This window comes from Heterocephalus glaber, unplaced genomic scaffold (assembly GCF_053883595.1).
Source record: "Heterocephalus glaber isolate CG9 unplaced genomic scaffold, H.glaber_assembly_v1.0 deba00001481, whole genome shotgun sequence".
NCBI classification, from domain to species: domain Eukaryota; kingdom Metazoa; phylum Chordata; class Mammalia; order Rodentia; family Bathyergidae; genus Heterocephalus; species Heterocephalus glaber.
In genome coordinates this window covers 26697881-26713201 of record NW_028258317.1, presented here as the reverse complement: position 1 = coordinate 26713201, position 15321 = coordinate 26697881, and the positions used below count along the sequence as shown (strand labels likewise).

The 15321-nt window shown below is 34.9% G+C and overlaps 1 protein-coding gene and 1 pseudogene across 5 annotated transcripts in view; both read right to left on the bottom strand.

Annotated features, from left to right (window-relative positions):
- The window catches only part of Tusc1 (tumor suppressor candidate 1), a 289528-nt gene that overhangs the window by 255720 nt on the left and 18487 nt on the right, over positions 1-15321 (bottom strand). The window lies entirely within an intron of this gene.
- LOC147825874 (ras-related protein Rab-11A pseudogene) overlaps positions 1-15321 on the bottom strand; it is a 61848-nt pseudogene extending 46527 nt beyond the window's left edge. Inside the window, exon 1 of the transcript XR_015440046.1 lies at positions 1-15321. This exon is cut by the window's left edge and continues 46527 nt beyond it. The product of XR_015440046.1 is annotated as a ras-related protein Rab-11A pseudogene (transcript).

Sequence of the window (15321 nt, the reverse complement as noted above, 5' to 3'; positions counted from 1 at the left end):
AATAAGTAGAAAATAATGTAATTCCTAGTCAGGAAGAACAGGTATAACCACTTTGAAATACAAAATAGCACAATCTTGTAAAATTGAAACCACCGACACAGCAATTTCATCTTCTTTTAGAAATATACTTGAGTTAATTGTTCAGAATGTTACAAAGAACAGAATAGGTCTTAATAGTGAGACAATTTGAAAAAGTTTAAATTACCTCAGAAAAGATGAAACAAATAAATTTTGTTATATTTGCATATTTATATAATGGAATATTTTAGAATGGTAAAAATGAAAGCAAACTATGTAACACAGTAAATTTTTGAAATATATTGAGCAAAAATTATATGAACAGAGATTATATTAGGGTAGAATGCTAAATAATATATCTCATGGACATTTTTGTTTTTTGTTTTTGTTTTTTGTCGTTGTTGTTTTGAGACAGGATCTTGTTATATAGCCCAGGTTGGACTCAAACTCTCAGTGATCCTCTTGTCTCAGCCTTCTGAGTGCTGGAATTACAGGCATGCACTGCCATGCTAGGCTCAGAACCATTTTTGTATATGATAAAAGTATATTTTTACAAAAGGAGAAATGATAAATTTAAATTTCTAAACAGTTTCCCTGTCCATAAGGCAGAAGGATATAAAAAAGAGCAACTAGATGATGAAGCCATGTTTGTTATATTCCAGTTCTTAAACTGGGTGAGGTGTTTACAACTGTCAATTTTATTATTATAGTTCATATCTTACATAAATATTAACTGCATTACCTTATGTAACAAATATGAGGAAATAAAATGGAAATCACATCTCCTTACAGTAAATTTATATTTTAATAATCAAAAAGAAAAAGTGCAACAGGAGAGGCAAGGAAATTAAATATCTAGGAACCACTCTCCCTGCCCTGTGGAGAAATTTCTTGTTTTCCACATAAGCTTCGGGTATCACTGCCAGTGCAAAACATGTTCATATTTTGCAGATGTGTTTAATATTCACTTCCTAGTTATATCTCCACAACTCTAGAGGTACTATTATTCTCCTTCTGTATTAGCTGCTTTCCTGCCACTGGGACAAAACACCTGACAACTGCAACTTAAAGGTAGAGAGGCTTATTTTGTCCCACAGTTTTCAGTGGAATCAATCTATGATCAACTTGCTCCAAGGCAGAAACAGCATGGGGAAAGGACATGGCAAAAGAAAGGTGCATACCCCTTGGCAGCCATGAAGCAGAGCTAGAAGGCAGGAGTTGGGAACAAGCATACATCCTGCCAGGTGCCTCCCACAATGACCTGCCTCCAACCAGGTCCCACCTCCCAACAATGCATTTGGCTACAGAACTCAGTAGCAGATGAATCCACTGATGATGACAGTGACCCCATGATCCAATCCCCTTCCAAAATCCCTACCTCTGAACATAATGTGACTTTTAGGAGATATTTTACACTTACACCAAACATTCTGCCTCTGCCCCTCAAAAGGGTCATGTCCATCTCATTAGGCAAAATACATTTAGTTCTTCTCTAAGCGTTGCCAAATTCTTAACAATTCCAGCACTGCTGAAAAGTCCAAGTCCAAAGCGTCTTCTCAGACTAAAGGCAAACTCTTAGCTATGAGTCCTTATTTAAAAATAATAATAATACAGTTAAATACTTCCAATATACAATGGCACAGATTAAACATTCCCATTCCAAAAGGGAATTGGAAAGGATAGGACCAAATAAGACTGAAACTCAGCAGGGAAATATTCAGTCCTATAGCTCCATATCCATTATCTGAGGCATACTCTGGTGAGACATTTCCAGAGGGTTTGAGTAGTGGGCTGGCTACAATCACAGCCAGAAGTTTTACTTGGAACATGTTCCATATTCTTGGCATCTCTAGTTTGCTGCGGTTACCACTACACCTTTGGCTTCATTTTCACAGTTTCAAACACTGCTCTCTCAGGGATTTCTTGCCTGGTCTCCAGGTCTTCCTTTGAAATCTGTTGGAAGCCTCCATGATGCCAAAACCCAAGCATCCTATGTCTGAAAAACCAGCACAACATGGCTGATGCCAAGGTCTACAACCAGCTAGAACAATAGCTTGTCCCCTTAGACTACATATATATGTAACTACAGTGGTTTCTGTGTGCAGATGGCTGAACTCAGAAAATACTTCCCTTGGTGACTGAATAAACAGGGTTCCCTGGAGCAATTTTCCCAAAGCAAAGTTTTTCAAAGAAATTTACTTTTTTATATCCTTGAGCTTGAGTGTGTAGGGTCTGGCTACTTCCTGAGATGCCCTCAAGGCATATTTCCCATTGTGCTAATGCAAAATGCTTGGCTTCTTTTTAATGCTAATCTTTTCAGTAACCAAGCTTTCATTGGCCCTAACTTTGAAGGCGCTTCCTTTCTGTCCAAGATGTACAAATTTTGACTCTACTTTATGCCCCTAATTTTTACCATAAATCTGGCTGAAAGCAGACAGCAGCATCCACACCATAGGCTGAACATTGGGCTGCCTAGAAATTTCCTCCTCCAGATTAATTAGTCCATCACTCTTAATTTCAGTTTCCCATAAAGTTTCAGGACATGGGCAAAATGTAGACAAACTTTTTGCCAGAGTGTGACATGCACAGTTTCCAGTCCAGTTTCTCATACAGTCCTCATTTTCATTTGAAACCTCATAAGCCTGGCCTTTACTATCTCCTTTTCTATCAGCATCCTGGTCATCTGAGTGCCAACCAGAATCACCCATTAAGCTTAGCTTACAGCATTCTAGGGCTTCTTTAGATGGTGCCTCCAAACCCTTCCAAACTCCTAGGAAAAAATCTGTTTCAAAGGCTTCTAGACCATATGGTCAGGTAGAGTCACAACAATGATCCCACTTCTCAGGTACCAAAATCTGTATTAGTTAGGATTATCTACAGACATAGATTCAATAGAAAAATCTGTATAATTATTCAAGGAAAATTACAGAATCAGAGATGGGAGTGTCCAGGATGGGCTTTTGCACAATGGAGAGCCAGAGGATTTAGTGATTGCTCAGCCCAAGAAGATGGACGCTACAGAAGAGGGGTCATGGACACAGGAGCAGTTCATAGTCAAAGGCCTAGAAGCTCTTTGGAGTGTTATCAGTGGGCCTCTGTGATAAAAAGTGGCAACAATTGGAGACCTAGAGATTGATGATGGCAGGAAAAGACACTCTTGCTCAAGAAGACTGGAGCTCTTCAAACAGGCACACTTCCTTTTTCCCTTCATTTTTGCATTGAGGCTACAAGCCTATTGGTTGGTACTACCCACAACTGGGGTGGGTATTCTCTGCTCAGATTGCTGGCCTATATATTAGTTATTTCTGGAAATATTCCACAGACACACCCAGAACTGTATGTGATCAGTACTCTAAGAATTTCTTTCTTCAGTCAAGATAACTTATCACAATTAATAGTCATAATTTGTTTTCCCATTCTGCACTTAAAAAAACTTAGTTTAGTTAAAAAAAAGTTAAGTGACATACCTAAAGTCACAAAACAAGTAGGCAGAGATGGTAGAGCTGGAATTCAATGTTGCCTTAAATGTACAAACCAAGTTAAACATATTATAAATTAGTAATAGAAATACTGTTTAAGAAAACGTTCATTATTAAAGAGAGTAAATTGCAAAAGTATTGTTCTAAAAACACATTTAATTTGACATTTAAAATTTTATGTAATTAAGAAATGATAAAGAATAAATTCATAATATCAATTCACCAGATTGAGCAGAAGGGAATAAAATTTAAGCTTTTGTTTATTTAGAATACTATTTGTAGATGATCCTCATATGCACTGATCTTTAAAGATTTAACAATGTCCCATAAGGTACTTCAACACTATCTTAAATTCTGAAAGGTAAAGAATGACTATTATAGTACATTGATTACACTTCAGCCTGAAATTGTCCTACCAAAGTGGGACTATCCTTAAAACCAAATTGCAGTAGGATATAATAATCACAATTTGAGTACCAGTGTTTATGTTTGGACACTTTCTGTAGCTCCAAAATAGAAAATGCTATTAATCCAGCCTGCTTTAGTTGTGGCATGTCTCAGTATCTTTAAATTCTATGAATAAAAAGTTTATTTGTTCAATTTCTCCATAAAAATAGTCTCAGGGAAACATAAATGTTAAACTCTTTTTTAAAACTTCAGCCTTTTACATACACCATGTTTTAGGTATCCTCCAGATTTGTTATGAATACTGATGACTGGAAAAACAAAGGAAGTATGAATAAAGAGACTGTTTTGTGCATTTTCCAGTCCCTATAAACCAGCCCTAATTCCCACAGTAAGAAGTGACATAGAATTTCAGACAACTATTTTGTACATAATCCTCCAAGCATTTGAAATTATGCACATAGCCACTGTTTACTTAAAGGAGGATGTAGTGTCCCACCTTGAAAACAGGTTCAGACCTCTGTTCTTTATTGTTTTTTAAATGAGACAAACCCCATCCATCCAACTCAGTTAATAACCTTGCTTCAAACTTTGTAGAGAAAATAGAAAAAAGAAAACCTTCAATCCCTACAATAAATCTGCCAGCCTCCTCACATCTCTCACATAAAATTTTCTCTCTTAAAATGAAAGTGAAGTGTCCTTGCTCCCTTCCAAGGCAGGTCCTTCTATCTGTGCTTTGGCTTCCATTCTCATTTCTCTATCTCCCTTTTCTAGATAATTTTAGTCCTCTATTCATCTGTATTTCATCTAGGAGTATTAATCCATCCTTCCCCATTGCATAATTCCCACTATGTAAAAACAAAATAAAAACAAAGCAAGTTTCTTTATATTGCTGTTATTGCTCTTTTGATGAGAAAAATCTTCAAAAAGTCATTCACAATTGTAGTATCCAGGATCTACTTTCTTACTTCCCAATCTCTTTTTACATTAACTGCTGAAACCTTTCTTGTCAATGTCACCCGTGGCCTCAGTGATGACACATCATGGTCAGTTCTGTGCTTTTCTCTGTCTCAGCCCCTTCATAGTATTTGCCTTCCTTGATAATTCCCATTCTTGTCATAAGCTCTTGACATCCATGGAGTATCATTGTCATGGTTTTTGTTCTATCTCACAAGCTCTGCTGCTTCTAAATTTTCTTATCTGGCTTTAGCATCTATAGTGGAAATCCACATATTTAGGAGTTCAGGTTCCCTCCTCATTTCTATTTGTTTTTACAGCACAGAAGATATCTTCTACCCTCTATATGCTACAGCACACATTTATATATCAATTTCTGATCTACTTCCTGTTTCAAATGCCTGAATCCAAATACTTCTGACAAATATTGATGTGTATATCCGAAAGGTATCACATTGATTTTCCTTAGTCCTTTACTATCTGTTTGAACAAGAGCATTTAGATTAGTTTAGAATATAAAGTAAAATTATGTGTTTTCAGTGCTCCAAACAATGACTTGAAATAAAATTTAGAGTAAAATACAAAAATCTTTTCAGAATTTAGAAGGTAGATCTGACTCTCAGCTACTTTTCCTACATCATTTCTAACGACATTTTTCTTACTTTCCTCTGACCACTTCACTTGTATATATTTTTCTGACTTGGCTAATAATATCATTAAATACACACACAAATAAAATTTCTCATTTCAGTGGATCCTGTAGGTTTCCCTTAAAACTACTAAATATTATTCTTAATTTGTCCTTTGTAATAGGCCTCAAGTTATGATTTTGATTAACTCAATCCTTGCATTTTATTTTTTGATCACCCTTAATATTGTTGAAAATTACCATCATTGATTTTTGAATACTTTATGAAGTTTAATAAAGAGTACTCTTAATGATGCTATTTACATCATTCTTGTTTCAGATCAAAAATGAAAATATGCAACCAAAACCATGCAAGGTCTTTACTGAGTTAATCCAATACAGAAGCAGTGTATTTTGCAGGTGTTCTGATTTTCAACACTTCATAAGGTTTTCTCTGCCACTTTTTTTCACCACAAAGATGTAGGGGCAATCTTTAAAAAGTGGAGTTTCTAATAGTGAGTTACTTCAAATTTTAGTTTTACTCTACCTTAAGAATAAGATGATAGTTATGTCTTCTTTTTCCCCTTATAAGGAAATTTAAACTAAATGACTAAGCAATTGCAGTAACATTTCAGAGTGGTATCTACTACTTTTCTATCTTGTTTTGTTTCTCTTTGACTTTACTTCAATGACTGAATTTAATTATATTTACAGTAATTTGTGAAACATCTTTTGCAAGTAATTGGAATATATACATTTTTAAGGTATAAATTAAGCTGCAGTATAGTCTTGGACTGCTTATCAGCAGTTCTCCTAAATGCATTTCAGTTTTAGTAGATGAGGCGTTCAATACATTTGTAAACTGTGTGATATGTTTCCTAAAAATCACTGAATCTAAAGTTCTACTAATAAAAAATAGTCCTCTAAAGGAGAGAAAAATAATTCCACTGCATCCTGTATTTGTTAAACAACACTGTTCAACAGGAATGCAGGGCAAGCCACATATATGCTTTTAAATATTCTGTAGCCACATTAAAACAGTAAAAGAAATGAAAAATTATTCTATAAATGTATTTTATTTATTTTAATAGCTGAAAAGATTATTTTAAATGTAATTAATATTAAAGTAATACGTGGTATTTTACCTTTTTCTAAGAATTTTAAAACCAGAATGTATTTTACCTTTAGAGTAAATCTCAATTCAGATTATCTACTTTGAAAATACCTGAGTCAGGGCCGGGGATTTAGCTCAGTGGTTTTGCCACCTGCTGGGCAAGCTCAAGGACCCCACTTCAATCCCCGTTACCAAAAAAAAAAAAAAATACCTGAGTCACATTTAGCTGACGGCCACAATATTGACCAGCACAGTACTAGACTGAAAGTGAATACCAATTTAAGACCTGAAACAATTTAAGAAGGTATTAAACAAAGCCAAACCCTAATTACTATTATGTAAAATACATGGGAAGTTTAAATAATATAAACAGGGAACAGATACATTCCTTTACTTTGGCCTCTACTTCAGTAGTTCCATAATATAGCATTTAAAATATTTCTATTCAAATAAACATGATTTTGTATTTTACCTCCTGTGGCAACAAATTTAAACAGCTTCAAGTAAAAAGCTGTTAAAAATTACAAATTGCCACCTAAGCTTCCCTGCCTTCATGATGATAATTAGTCCTATTTTTGAAGGACGAAGATTATTGCAAACAATTAGCCACATCTCTGGGAAAACTCATCTCTTTCCCTTCAAAATACACTTTTGGAAGAAGAGAAAAGTAATCGGCTTTCATTTAGTTTGGAATATTCCAGTTTACATTGTCTCTAAAATTAAGACTCGGTGCGGAGTTGGACAAGATAAGTAGAACAAATGAGGCAAGAAAGCTTTCAGGATGTAGCTTGAAAGCCCCGCAGCACCGTGACTCACAACTGTATGTCTTTATGTTTTTTTCATTACCTCTTTCTCAGTAACTTTATTTATTCTTGTCCTCTTTAAAAAACCTAAACCAGGGTCCAAGGATTTAGCTCAGTGGTGCCACTGCCTGCCTCACAAGTGCAAGGTCCTGAGTTCAGATCCCCAGCACAAAACAAAACAACAACAACAAAACCTAAACCAGAAATTAAAAATATTTTAAAAACAACAATAAAAACCTAAATTGTGCTTTTCTGTTACTGTTTCTATTTTTGAGATACTATCAGGAGTTGAACCCGTGGCCTTCCCACTGGGCTAAAACTCCAGCCCTTTCAAAATTATTTTATTTAGAGATGGGGTCTCAGTAAATTGCTAAGTTGTCCAGGCTAGGCTTGAACTTGTGATTCGCCAGCCTCATCCTCCCAGAATGCTAGCATTACAGGTATGCATTACTGTGACTGGCTCTATGCTGGGTTTTTACAAAGATATGTATTATTTATCTTTTTTCTTAGTTCATTTCTGCTGCTACAATAAAATACTACAGACTGGGTGAATGTAAATAATACAAATTTATTTTTCACATTGCTGATGGTAGGAAGTTCAAGACCAAATCATTAGCAGATGTAGTGTCTGGAGAGGACCTATTTCTTAGTTGTTTCCTCATTTCAACCTTCACATAGAGGAAAAGGTGGAAGGGATGAATACTGTGTTATCAAGAAGTAGAAGAGAGAAAGAATGGAAAGTCCAGGCATCTCTCTGAAGCTGCTTTTATAAAAGCATTAATTTCATACATGAGAACAGAGTCCTCATGGCCTATTTATGTCCCAATCACCCTCTTTATATGAACGCATTTACATTCTGATATGACTTTTAGAGGGATATTTACATTTAAACCATAGCATCTTCTTTTGCTGCTTTGTAAGTTTGCAGTGTAGTGAAAAGATATATTTGGGATGTTGACTAGCACTTAGCACATTCCCTGGCAGAGCAGGTACTCAATATATACTTTGTAATGTAATGCTTGCTAGTTTTATTAATAAAACAATAGATTTTCAAAAAATTCCCCATCTCTTGTTCATTTAGATCTGATCTCTATAATGCCAGAATTTGAGCCATTAGGGTAAATTTTGCTGGTTTTTTTCCCTACTTAAAACAGCAGGAAAAACATAACAAATCTCAAACATTGCATGAACAGACTGTCTGCTTCATCAATGTCTATGTAGACCAATCGAGCAAATAATCCTCATCATAAAGGACTTACTTTCAAGTGGCACAAAAAATGATAAGAAAAATAGTTCTTATAAACTTTGCCTGATAAAATTGGTGAGATATGTTGGGCTAGTGAAGTTAGAAGTAATTGAATTTCTTTTTCTTTGGCGAATGTTGAACATACACAATGAAAAAGTATATCCATACATTTTAGAACATGCACTCCTCCAGGGATTATTTTAATCTCCTTTGACAAACATTTTAGATTAATTGCTTTGATCATTTTGAGACAGAACAGTTATTTTAAGCAATATGATAAGGCTTATTCCTTGTATCACTTAAAAATCAATTTAAATAAGTTATCTTAAATATTGTTCCCTTCAGCTTTAGCAAATCCCATTCATTTTGTATCAAATTTTAGATTTTCAGTGCACTTTCAGGTATATTCATCTCGTTTGATTTTCTGAACAAGCTTATGAGTTGATATTACTATCCTATAAGTAAAGACATTAAGTCCAATCGATTTTTCTGACTCCAGGTTAAAGAGAGGAAATCCTAAGAGACTGGCATAAAAGTCCAATCTTTCTTTCTTGAATAAATATACCTTCACCTCAACCCCTGCCTTTACCAACATCTCTCTGATTAGCATCTTGCGGACACAGCAATAGCTAGTCATCTATAGGCCAAACCCAAGACACTTTTTTCTGATCAGTGTCACAATACTGACGTTAAACCTGATATGAAATAAGAAGGAATGGTCTTCTTAATGTTTCTTACTGATATCTCATACTTCTCTATTACACACAAGTTCTGGTAGCAAAGTTTCAAATTTATACCTCCTTTCCACCTTATAGATGCACCACTACAATCTCAGAATTATGAAATTTTAAACTCTATACCTATATCATCTCTATTAATTCTACATTTTCTTAAAAAATTCAAGATTTATAACAAGTATAAAGAAACCATCAGTACTGACTTACAAATAAGACTACTTAATTAAATCCTGCTTTAGAAGTAAAAACCCTATTGTACAAGTTTATCTTTCAGCATTGTGTCTGCCCAATGTGATTTACCTTCTTAGTATTATAATTTTTACGGGGATTAAATCCAGCCTTTTTTTTTTGAGACAAGGTATCAGGCTGCCCCTGAACTCACTTAGTAGCCCAAGCTAGCCTCAAAACTCTCAGCAATCCTCCTGCCTCAGCCTCCCAAGTGCTAGGATTATAGGTGTGTGTCATCATGCCTGGCTCTCCCAACATTTTTAAAATTTTATTTTATTTTAAATTTGAGATAGGTTCTTGATAGTCACTAAATTGCTCAGGGTAGGTTTGATCCTCCTGCCTCATCCTCCCAAAGTGATGGTACTATTATGGGTATGCACCACCATGTCTGGCTGGTATTTTGTTTCATGATTAATCTGTGTTCTCAGAATCACTCAACCTGCCTTTTATTCATCTTCCCAGTCAACTATTTTTAAATTACTTTCATCAAGTCAGAAATTTTTCTCTTCCTTTTGAACAGCAGTGAGCCAACTTAAATCAATATATGATTTCTCCTGCTTTATTGAAAAAATATAAACTTATTCAATTTACATTTCTTCAATCTCATTTTCCCTCTATATCATCACCTGCCACTTTCTCTTCTCTTAATAATTTATTTCATTACTAGACTGTTCTAATCACCTACTCTTCCATTAGCCTGTTCCATTCTCACTTTCCATTGAGATGATTTTATCTCTTTAAATAAAGTGAACACATCTATATAGAAAATAAAAATCCACTTGCATATGCAATAAAATAACAATACTTTCAGCATGCTTTTCAACTATAGTCTTCTCATGAAGGAGATATATACTGTATCTTTAAATATTCCTTATCCAATTTGTGGTAATGCCTTAATATTAATAAAAATCTAATAGCTTGCCTCTTAGCATCACTTCATTAAACTTATTCCAGTCAAGATTTCTTCCTTTGTCAGTTACCATTACCTGGCATTTGCCAAGTTTAATTGTCAGGAGTTGGTTCTGCTCATGAGTGCCTGGCTAAGCTGACCTCTACAGAGCTTGTTTATATCTGTATGGTCAGCTGACTGGCTTTCTGGGGACTAACTTGTTGAGAATAGCTGATTACTGTTGACTGGGGCAGCAGGAGCGATCAATTTACCCTTACTTCATCCAGCATGCTAACCACCTAAACTTGTTCCTACTGGTTCAGCTGAATTAAAGAAGAAGAAGAGGAAGCGGAAGAAAGAAAGAGTTAATTTTTTGAGTCCTAGTCACAAAAGGGTATATAAAGATTTCTGACATGTTGCATTGGCCAGTGCAATTAACAACAAGAACTAGAAAATATACTCTACTTCTTTATAAGTGGAGTTGCAAAATTATTTTACAAAGGTCATGCTTATATAGGAATGAAGGAAGAATTGGTATTTTAAAATTTAAATTCTGCCACATGTTCTGCTTACCTTCTTTGTAGTATGAAACAGTCCGTTCTTTTGTGAAATCAATTTCATAGGGTCTTCAGGAATTATAGTATTTTATATTTCACCTTACAGTTTTAGCCTACTCTTCAATCTCCCTAGCTGGCTTTTAGTCTGTGGGAAAAAAGTGTCGATTTTACATATATTTTTTTTCTCTAATTCACTTTTTGGCTTTTATCTTTTATAAAACTTCATATTTCTCCAATGATTATGTAATTCTTATCTACTGTTTTGCTTCAGGCCCTGATTTCAAAGAAAGTGAACTGAGAAACACATTTTTCTCCAACAGCTTTGAATGTCTAGACCCTATCAACTTTTAACTGAACCATTACTCTAATTTCTTTCTGGGCATTCTTATCTTCAGCTTCTTTTTCATTTTCCTGCAGTAATCTGTTTTCTGTGCAATCTTAAAACTATTCTGATCTGATTCTACATCTGCTCTAATTCTAAATCAATCATCTACTCAAAGAACTTTGAATTTTCTTCATTAAAAAATTAAATTCTCATTGTTGGAATTTAAGCCCTTCTACAGTTTGATCCTCCAGTCCATCTTATCCACTTACATAAAATCCTATACACCTTTCACTTAAAATATATTACTCTTTTTATTCCTATAGTGTACCCTATGTATCATTAGTCATAACTATTGCTCATGTTCTCCTGGGCTTGAGTAACTATCTCATGGACTCCATCTATTTGATTTTCTTCCTATCTTTTAATAATCAGCTCAAATTCCACATCATAGAAATCCTGTTCTTTCTGTTTTGGAGAATTAGTATTTTCTCACTGACTTCCTGTATTGTACGAGTATTATATGTCTGCATCTCTACACTGAATGCTAAATACTCTAAATAAATAAATGGTGTAATAAATAGCATTACCAATGTTCAGGCATTTCATACATGAGTTACTAAAGCAAATATCTTTTGAATGGTACTGAAACACTTTAGATATAAATTTTTATAACTTAAGAAGTAATATCTCAGAGTCTTAATTTGTTTTATGATTTTGGAGGCAATGGCTGCACTTGTGTTTGCGTGTGGAAAATGGCCTAGTTCTGTCTGTCACCTGATGTGGAGTATTCAAATAGAAGCAAAATTTTCCCAAATGCTTTTGTTCACCAACCAAATTGTTTTCAAACAGAACCTTTCATGAGCCAAGGTATTACTGTATTTATAATTAGCTATATCAAGAAAACATAGAACTATCTGAATTGAAGAACAAATTTTGAGATAAATCTTTTTGTTCAATGGAATCTTTAAAATGATTTAAGTAAAATCCAATAAAAATTAACATGATTTTTTGAACAAAACCTCAGTTGTCTGTGAACTAGCACAATCAACAAGTGGGATCTCTTCTTACTAAAAAGCTTCTGCACAGCAAGAGAAACAGAGTGAAGAGACAGCCCACAAAAATTTTCACCTGCCATTCCTCAGACAAAAGTCTACTATGTAGAATCTATAACAAACTTAAAAAAATCAGACTTCCCAAATTTGAAGACCCAATCCAAAAATGGGCATCTAAAATGAACAGGCATTGCTCAGACAAAAAAGTAGAAATAGCAAATAAAATATGAAAAAATGTTCCACATCACTGGTCATTCGAGAGATGCAAATGAAAACATGTTGAGATTCCACTTCACCCCAGAAAGAATGGCTGCTCTCTGAAATAAATCAATAACAAATGCTGGCAGGGATGTGGGGAAAGAGGAACCCTGCTCCTCTGCTGGTGGGAGTGTAGACTGGTGCAACCATTGTGGAAATCAGTATGGAGATACCTCAAAGAACTAGGACTGGAAATCCCATTTGACCCAGCTATTCCCCTGCTGGGTATCTTCCCCAAAGAATCAAAAGAATCATACCACAGTGATATATGTGCACCCATGTTCATAACAGCACAGTTTGTAACAGCTAAAACGTGGAAACAGCCCAAATGCCCATCAACTGGAGACTAGATAAAGAAAATGTGTTTTCTAAAAATAAAATAGAGTACTACTCAGCCCATAAAAAATGAAAGTTAGAGACATTTATAGCTCAGTGGGTGCACATGGAAGTGATACTCTTAAGTGAAATAAATAGGATACACATGTATAAATACTGAATAGTTGTCTAGTGTGAGAAACTGAAATTGTAAATAACGACTAAAAGGTATGTTAGATAATGTGAAATAGGGAGAAAAGGGGCAAAGGGGAAGGGGAAGTGGGAGAGGTAGGGGAAAGGAAAGAAGGGAATGGAATTAATATGAGAAAATGAAAATGGAAATAAAGTCTTTGTAAATAGGGAGGGATGGAGGGGTTGAAGGGAGGGCAGGGGAAGGGGGAAAAATAAGAACCAAGAGAGATTATGTAACGGTGCAAATTTCCAATGATGAATGTCATTATATTGTATACCTAAAATGTACCAATAAAATAAAATTTTAAAAAATTAACACGAATAAACGTTAATTTCAGTAGTCATTGCCTATATGTTGAATCAGTCAAGATTATCACAAGAAAGTTTTTTCTTTCAAAGTGATTAATTTTAAATTAGTTTAATAAAGAGCTATTTCTAAAAAGACAAAAAAAAAAAAGAGTAGAGTTAGGAACACCAGAAGTGTATCCCGAAACCAATAATCTATAGTTGATAATTTTACAACTTCTTGGCTGGAAGTGATATGGGGCTAGAACCTTTACAGAATTTAGAGACAGAAGACTCTAAAGATATAGCAGATTTATAGGATCTGTGACCTTTTTTGTAGAAAGATATAGCAAGCCCAGGGCAAACCAAGACCTTACACAGCTGTCTTAATTTCTCATCGCTGGGAAAAAATACTTGACACTCCAAGTAAAAGGAGGAAAGGTTTATTATAGCTCACAGTTTGTAGAGGTTTCCATCCATAGTCAACTGGCTCCGAGGCAGGGTGATATGGTGGAGGGGCATGGCAAAGGAAAAACAGTCCATGGAAGGATAGGCAGAAAGCAGAAAGCAGCCTTCCATCTTTCTCTTTTACTTCATTCAGGCTACAAGCCTAAAGGTTAGTGCCTCCCACACTCAGGGTGGACCTTCCCATTATCTACACCTAGAACTATGCAAAATAATTCAGTTATCACACACCCTTAATCCTAGTACACACCCATGTTCCAGACACCTTCCAAAAGCTCCACTATGAGTACATGAAGCTTTGGGGGGTACATCTAGATACAAACCATAACAACAACCATGCACTAGAACCCAAGAAACAGGAAGGCAATAATATAATAAATACAGAGAGAACGAGGAGGATGGAAAATGGATTCAATTGCTGAGACAAAATAACCAATATCCAAAGCTTAAAGGAAGAGAGGTTTATTTTGACACACATTTTTTAGAGGATTCAGTCCATCATTGGTTGGCAGAAATGGCATGCCAGAGTGCATGGTGTAGGAAAAGGGCTCACACCCTGAAGTCAGGAAACAGAGAGAGAGAAGGGAGTAGTGGGGGACAAGAATAGACCCTTCTGGGCCACAGCCCCAGTGACCCTCCTCTCCCAGGCTTTCCCTCCTAGCAACTCATTCATCTATGAACCATAGTATCCCCATGATGCTATCACCTTTCAAAGCCCATGCCTCTGGATACATGAGACCTTAGGGGAACATTTTTTATCTAAACCATAATAATATAGGAGGCAAAATTTTGATATCTAGTTGTTATGTCTCAGAAAATTTTTTCTCACTTGACTCTTTATCCCAGGAACCTCAGTTTTAGAACAATAACTCAAGACAGATATTTGTTTAGGAAAAATATTAAAATTTCTTTTTAGGTAAAGGGAGTTGGTAGAATTATTTTGCATTTTTGAAAAAATTAAACATCTGTGTTGAAAATATAAAAAATATGAAAGAGAATGGATTTAGAAAACATTTAATTATAGCTTTCTGCTTGAGTACATAATCAACTGCACAGTCAGATCTTTTCAAAACTTAGAATGATTAGTATTACTGATGAAACTTATTAAAGGCACAACAGTATTTTTATTCTCAGAAAAATATTTTGAAGCATGTAAAATTGAGTAATATAACATTTGGAATTTGCAAGTTAAGTTGGTAGTCCTCTTAACAGTGATAGATACAAGCATGTCTTAGGTTTTCACTTGAAATATATAAAAGGAAAACCAAAGAGATATACACAAAAAAATTCAGAAAAGTTAATTCTCAAATTCAAGCAACAGTCCATAAATTAAAACATATAAAAAGTATAGAATAATTTTAATGATTA